General features: G+C 36.0%; 1 pseudogene; it reads right to left on the bottom strand.

The window, feature by feature from the left end:
* Positions 1–6,563: 6,563 nt before the first annotated feature.
* Positions 6,564–7,685, bottom strand: LOC103608136 (annotated as a pseudogene).
* Between the last annotated feature and the right edge of the window lie 439 nt (positions 7,686–8,124).

The raw sequence follows: 8,124 nt of genomic DNA, 5'->3' as shown, positions 1-8,124 counted from the left end.
GGGGGGGGGGGGGGGGGGGAAGAAGACTTAACAACTACAAGTCCTTGAAGTTGGTTCAACAAGCAAACAGAAAGGACATTGTTGTGTGGCGGGGGAGAGGGAGGAGGGAAGGGGGTTTCGGTAATGGGCCACAATAATCAACCTCCTTGTATATCGACAAAATAAAATTAGGAAAAAAAAAAAAAGCAGAACTGCTTTCACTGCATTTATCAAGGTCTGCTACACACACACACACACACACACACACACACACACACACACTAATTTCTTTTATTCTAAAATTTTTATAATGATTCTTCTTTGATTTATTAGGTATTTTGAAAACAATTTTTAAGGATATGCATTTATACTATTTACAAATTTTATTACTGTGTAATTTATTTCAATTTTATTTATAATCTAATTGACAAGGATTTTTTGAAGGTAGTTGGCAGAGTCTTTTTTGCCCCCCTTTTTTGTCTCCTTTTCTAGTTTAAGACACAAATTTCACCTTCTTGGACCATGAGGATGAAGACTATGCCTAAGTGTAAGTGAGGGTTGAGGTAGAAGAAGCCTGATCCCTAAAAAATTTGGGGTGCAAAGTTCATCCACCATCCCTGGATAGTTTGCTGCTGAACTTTAAATGTATAAGAGGAAAATAAACTACTTAGCCATTACTACCTTAAATTTTGGAACCTGTGGTTGTACCTAATCCTAATACTGCTATTGTTTTAGGTGTAAACAAATTTAGAATTGCTGTATCATCCTGTTTACTTGGACCTGTATCATTATGGAGTGACCTCATCTTCCTTAATATATATTTTTTGCCCTAAAGTCTACTTTTCTGATATTAATATATCCTCCCCAGTTTACTGTTCTAACCTTTATTTTTGAAACATTTGGGATCTTTACGTGTTGTTTCTGTAAACAGCACATTGTGCAATGTTGTTTGATTTTCCATTTAGACCTCCTACATTTTTGTGTAACTGACAAGTATAGTACTTTTGATGACTGCTGTATTTTCACTTATTTCTTCCATCCTGAGGTTTTATGATTTTTCCACTTTTTTATAATGTTTTCTTCCTCTTTTCTTTCCTTGTTACATGTCAACTGAAAATGCTTCTCTTTCTTTTTTTATCTTGTTTTTTTTAATTAATTTTTGCCTTGTAAAATTTGGAAGTTTTGGTTTTATCTGTTATTTTCCATGTATTCTTCAATACTGACCATCACCCTCTGAATGATTCAAAGATCTTAGGATTCTTTCAATCTGATCAACTTTAGTAGGTTTTACAAATGATTTTGTTCATGGTTTTAGTTTCTTCTTTTTCGTCAAATGTACTTTACATTATTATTATTATTATTATTATTATTATTATTATTATTATTATTATTATTATTATTATTATTATTATTATTATTATTATTATTATTATTATTATTATTATTATTATTATTATTATTATTATTATTATTATTATTATTATTATTATTATTATTATTATTATTATTATTATTATTATTATTATTATTATTATTATTATTATTATTATTATTATTATGGGATCCGAACCCTCGGACGGGAGCGCCGCCGCGCTTCCCAAGCGGCGCACTATCCAGTGCGCCACCGGGCCGGCCCTATTTAAATTTTTATACACTTTTTCTTCTCTTAAACAAAGAAATTTCTTGTCTCACATTTGGAAGCTTGAAGTATGAAATCAACGTGTTGGCAGGGTTGGGTCCTTCTGAGGACTGGTCCGTGGCCTCTCACCTTGGCTTGTAAATGGCATGTTCAATTCCATTTACTACTTTCCCTTTATTTTTGGTCCTTCCTGTCCTGTCTCCTTTTCTTCACTATTCTTCCTTGCATCATAGACAATCCTGGAATTTTGTTTCTTTCTTCCAGAAGTAGATCTTTTAGAAATTTCTTCAGGGAAGAATTATTTGTGGTAAAATCAACTCTAAGTTATTTTCAATTTCTAATTTTTTTACTCTCATCATTAATAGATAGTTTTGCTGTGCAAGGGAAATCTAGGTTGACGGCTATTTTTTCTTACTGTTTTGAGGAAACTGCTCCACTGTCTTCTGGCTTCTGTGGTTGCTGCAGACAGGTTTGCTGTTGTTTCCCTCATGTTGTCTATCATGTCATTTTTATCACTGCTTCTATGCTCTTCTTTTTATCAGTGGTCTCTTGCAATTTTGTTATAGTTTAATTAAAAATGCTTCACAGATATTATGGCCCCTATATTTATCAGTGTATATCTGATCAATTCTGGGATTCCATTTGAAGGATTTTTATAGGCAATAAGCTGTAGTCAATATTATTGATATCTCAAGATTATCACAAAAACCATCAAATTTTCCAAACGTAGTTGATTTCTCCTCACAAAATATGAGACCATGTGCTTTCTTCAACAGTAAATATACTAAAATTGGAATAATACAGAGAAATACAGCATGGCCCCTGTGCAAAGATGACATGCAAATTTGTGAAGCATTACATATATTCCATGTACTTTAAAATTGCCAAAGGAGTAGATTTCAAATGTTCTCACCATACATATACAAAAATGGTACCATATCAGGTGATGTAGATGGTAATTAGTTTGATTTGGGGAATCATAGCATAAGTTATGTTTCTGTGAAAACACTGTGCAGTACACCTTAAATAATAACAATTTTTTTTTTGTCAATCATACCTCAATTAAGCTAAAATATATATAAAATTTGTTTTTTAAAAGATCATGAGTCCTATTGATGTTAAGTAAGGAAACAAATCTATATGAAATTTTTAAAATTATGTATGTAAAATAATAAAATAATTTGGGGAAGGACAAAGATGGTTTTGCATAAGAATTATTTCCCCCCTCTAATTCTCCTAAATTAATATTGCTAAACTTTCTTCCAAGTTTGAGTAGGTGCTAGGCCATGTTAGCAGCCAGATAGAAGAAAAAGAAGTTACAAAATAAAAAGATGGCTCCTTTTCTCATGAGCATACACAAGGTGTTACATCATTTCTAGCTTATTAACTCTAACGTAATTCTTAATTCTATTTAAAAAAGAATACATGTGAAAAAAGCAAGCAAGATTGATGTTATAGAAATAAGTATTTTAAGTAACACAAGCAAATTATTCACAAACTTGTACCTCAAATTTTAACTTGAAAATAATACCAGCTCCATTTAAAACTATTGTCTTAAAGTTATAGGACCAATTTGTACATTTATTCAGCAAATATGTACTGAACTTGTAATGTAGGCTATTACTTTATGGCTGCCGTCTTGTATTTGTTTGACACCCACTGTATTAGTATGTTTTGTGTTGCTATAACAGAATACCTGAGATTGGGTAATTTATAAAGAACAGAGGTTTATTTGGTTTATGATTATGGGACAGCTGCATCTAGTGCAGGCCTCAGGCTGCTTCTACTCATGGTGGAAAGCAGCAGGCAGCTGGCAGGTCCAAGCAGATCACATGGTGAGAGGAAAAAAGAGAGAGAGATGGAGGTGCCAGGGTCCTGTAAACAACCAGCCCTGGCTGGAATTAATAGAGAACCCAGTCACTACCCTCACTGCCCCCACCCCAACCCCAGGGACAGAATAATGCATTCATGAGAGATCTTCCCCCATGACTCCAATAGCTCCCAGCACTGCCACATTGGGGATTAGATTTCCATGAGTTTTGGGGGAAAAACACATCCAAACTCTATCACCCACTAAAGGGATGAGCCAGAAATATGGAGAATTACCTTAAATTTAGGAGAAAAAATGGTAATTTTATGAGACAACAATATAAAACGATTATTTTTAAAAGACCTGTAATGAGAAAAATAGTTGTAAATTCATATATAATGGTATCCTATATTTTCTTACTCCCATATATTTAGGATATTTTTAGAATCCAGAAGTAGGTTAAATAGAATTCAATGCCTTCCTTGAAATATTGATCTTGTAGTTGCAAATTACTGCAAAGTTAAACCTTATCCGAAGTCATTTTTGCTACTGCTTATAGGTTCATGTCAGGCTGCATCTCTATTGCGCTGAGCTCAGAAATAACCCAACTTCCTACTGCAAATCTTTTATAATGAGAGCAATTTTAATCCTCAGCCTCCCACTGTAAGCTGTTTTTACTGTGAATTTGTTTCATTGATAATATTTTAGCTTATCTTTCTTAAAAGTAACACTTATTTCATCTTTTGAGCATCTTCGATATTTCTGAAGGATTGCACTAAGCAAAGCAACAATTCATAATCTCCTTTTTTGCATTAAATATTGTAAACTATCACAGTCAAAGATATTTAATACCCTTATATGTTAGTATTTTTGAAGTTAAATTTAATGACATGAAGTAACTGCAAATAGTGTAAAAATATTTAGTACATGTTAATTTTTATTCAGGATATCAGAATTGAACTCAGAAATCAATATATCTGTTACACTGCTGGTTAATAATGAAAAAATGTGGTTGTGAATTACAAAGAATAAATACAATTGTTTTTATTGGTCATTTTTGTTTTAAAATAAGAATCTATTGCACAAGGCCATAACATTAAATTATATGTTTTAAAAAATCTATGCCTTTCTGAAGTTTACCATTTAAGATGCATGAAACTGAAATAAATGCATATGAATTAATTTAAATAAGTGAACCAAAATTGGATCAGTCAAAAAATAAATCCTTGAATTAGTTTAATGAAAAGAACAAATTCTCAGTTCCACAGTAATAGATCTGCAACATAAACAGCACCATTTTAGACAAACCGAAGTACAAAATGGCGCCATCCACCTCCTCTCCTCCCCTCCCTTCCCCCGTGCTCTTTTACAAGCAGCCTCATGATTTCAGAGAAATTGAAACTTTTGGCATTTCCGCATGCACAGAACTCTCCATCCCCATGACCTAACTCAATCCCCATCCTGTAATTACATCACCCAGCTCTTGGCACCAACATATCAATATAAGCTCCCACTGCCCTGAGTTAGTGGCTGTCCCCATTTTAAGGGCAGCCCCAGGCTGTCCTCCATTTTGAGTACAGCCCAGCATATTTCTTTCTTTAATAAAGCTTGAATGGTACCCGGCATCTCGGCTCACTTTCTTTCACACAATATGGGTTTTAAAGTTAGAATCAGGTTCAAATCTCAAGTCAACTTGCAATGCCTTTGGGCAAATTTCCTCATCTTTTAAGCCTTAGTCTCCCTACCTCCTCCGAGGTTTTCTTTTTGTAACCTGTGGTTAATGATATCATTCTTTGCACAGCCCCTAGCACATGTGTCAGCTACTTCCAAATATATCATTCCTCCCACATCTTCATTTGAGACAGTAATATTTTAGAGATTAAGAAATTGGAATAGTGAGTTATAAAGAGGTGGAAAAAAATCAGTAAGTCACCCCAGGCTATTTTTTGCTCTATGGGAAAATTTGGGATAATTATTTTTTTAAGAAGACGTGGAATTAATTTTTCTCTATCTTCTTCCCCCAAGTCAAGTCTTCAGAGCAAATACTTGCATTCAAGTCAGATGGCTCCTACAAACTTGGGACTATCATTTTACTCACGGACTTGATTTCAAATTTTAGTTTTCCCCTTAAAACCTGTGCATTCTGTTGTTTTATATGATAAATTGACTAAATCACTAGATCAATGTAAGGATTAAATTAGTGTTCCAGGCAAGTAGAAACAATGCAAGTGAAGTCAACAATTTTTAGCGTATGTTACAGTTAGAGTTGTAAGGGAGATAGAGAGAGCATACCCATGTATGTGTAGGGGAAGGAAGATAATCTTCTGTCTACCCTTATGAGTTCTTAGCTTGGACCCTATAACAGAAGACAGATTAACAAGAGAAAAACAAACAAGAGTTTATTAACCTTGATATATCATATTTACCTAGGAGATACCCAGGTAATGAGTAATGCTCAAAGACTGTCTTAGAATTTCAGCTTACATAGCACCTTCAGCAAAGGACAATTCAACTGCAGAGAAATGACAAGACAAAAGAAAAGGATCTTGAATCTCTAAGGGCACAAATAGTGGGACGTTAAGGTAGATAAAGGCTACTTAGAAAAGTTTGTTTAATTCCTCTGGAACTGTCTCCAGAATGATAAAAATCTAAAGTTGTCTTTGCTGATCAACCTTTATCCTTCCTGGCAGAAATGGTAGGAGGGACACCTTTGTAAATTTATGTCCTGCTTTTAGGCAATTGGGAGGAGGGTATATGGATTATTTTTGGTTATTGCTTCTTTCGAACTGTTTCAACTGAAAATAATTCTTACACCAAAATGGCATATTTTGGGGTGGCACATTCTCCTACCTATCATTCAAATATAGTCTCATAAGAAGCATTCATTTTTATGTTTTATAAACAACCAAAAGGAAATTCAGAATCATTTTTATTTTTAGAATATTTTCCTCTTTGTAGAGGAAAATACTAATTAAATATTAAATTTGTGTTGAAATATACAAAGAAATATAGATTTCTTGATAAAATTTACAGTACACATGATTGTTTCTTCTTTTTTTTTTTTTTTTGACGTTCGATAACCACTGAACTTTAATTGGCCTCCTATTCCCCAAAGGGTATCCTGCTTCTGCTGTCTCAATACCTCAGAACTTTGGTATCATTGATCTCGGACATCACTTTACTGTCCACTATCCTGTGGGTGGTGGTCTTTTGGATGCTTTGCATGGAGTGGCTGCTGTTCAAGGTGTCACTGAGACTGAATTTCTCTGGGTCTTACAGCAGGGGCCAGTAGGATCTCAGCCTCCAGCTTGACCTTGATGTTCAGCAGGGCCTTGTACTCCTCGCTGCCCAGGTCTGTGCCAGCTCTGATTCCAGGTGCAGCAGGACCCTGTTGAGCAGTTCCATCTGCAGGGTGTAGTGGGCCTCCACCTGCTTCAGGTTGTTCTCCAAGCTGGCCTTCAGGTTTCTCATGGAGTCTAGGTCAATCTCCAAGGACTGAACCTTACGCCTCAGCTCATAAGCATCATCTCAGCAGCTCTAATCTCTGTGGACTGTGAAGTGACCACTGTGGTGCTGTCCTCAGTCTGCTAGGACCAGTACTAGTCCAGCTCCTCTTAGTTCTCCTTAGCCAGTTAGTCATATTGGGCCCAGATGTCTGCCATGATCTTGCTGAAGTCTTAAGATTTGAGGGCATCTATCTCCATGGTCACCCCAGAGCTGGCGATTTGGGCTTGTAGGCCTTTTACTTTCTCCTCATGGTTCTTTTTCATGAAGAGCAACTCCTACTTGAGAGCTTCGATGTCTGTCTCTAGTGCAGCCAGGTGACATTGATGTCATCACTGACCTCACGGAGCCCATGGATATCACTCTCCACAGACTGGTACATGGACAGCTCCATCTCATATTTGACTCCAAAGTCATCAGTAGCAAGATGGGCATCATCATTCTGCAGAATGATGCGGACATTGTCTACAGAATTTGCAAAGATCTGAACCCACAGGTCCTCAATGGTCTTAAAGTAATGCCCCAGTACATGACCTGGGGCCCCTTTTCCAAGTATTCCAGTATTTTGCTCTATACCTTCCAATTATCAGTCTCCAGGCTCCTCACTTTGTCCAGATAGGATGCCAGGAAGTCGTTCAGGTCTTGCATAGTCACCTTCTCTCCCTGGATGTCTGCCAGTTCCTCCAGCCCCCCAGCCATCCTCATGGCCAAGCTCCAGCACTCCCAGCCACCCCAGAAGCTGGTGGAGCCCATGGTGAAGCTCATGCTGGCTGGGGAGGAAAGAGAGAGGCAGGACTCAGGTTTGGACCGTGGCCATAATTGTTTCTTAAATAATGTATTTCACTATTTTATGAACTGTGGTTGAAAATGAATGAACAGTTTTATGATTTGCAGCAAAAGTGGGAACTACATAGTCATAAAGGCTAACTCTTATTGACTGCTTACTATGTTTATCTATTTAAAATGTCATATGTGCGGTGTCTAATTAAATTCAAATGGCACTCCTATATTTGAGAGAAAGATAGAAAAGAGAAAGCTAGGGAAACTGAGATACAGAGAGCTTAAATAAATTTGCCATGGTCAAGAGCAGAAAATAAACATGGGAAGATAAATGCAAGCAGTCTGACCTAAGAGCTAGTAGCCTGCTGTAATACTGCTACCTTTTACTAAAAATATTGGTAGAAAAAAGTGA

This window comes from Galeopterus variegatus, unplaced genomic scaffold (genome assembly GCF_000696425.1).
Source record: "Galeopterus variegatus unplaced genomic scaffold, G_variegatus-3.0.2 Scaffold8045, whole genome shotgun sequence".
Classification (NCBI taxonomy): domain Eukaryota; kingdom Metazoa; phylum Chordata; class Mammalia; order Dermoptera; family Cynocephalidae; genus Galeopterus; species Galeopterus variegatus.
Note: the sequence above shows the minus strand (reverse complement) of the source record. Positions and strands in the feature narration are given on the sequence as shown.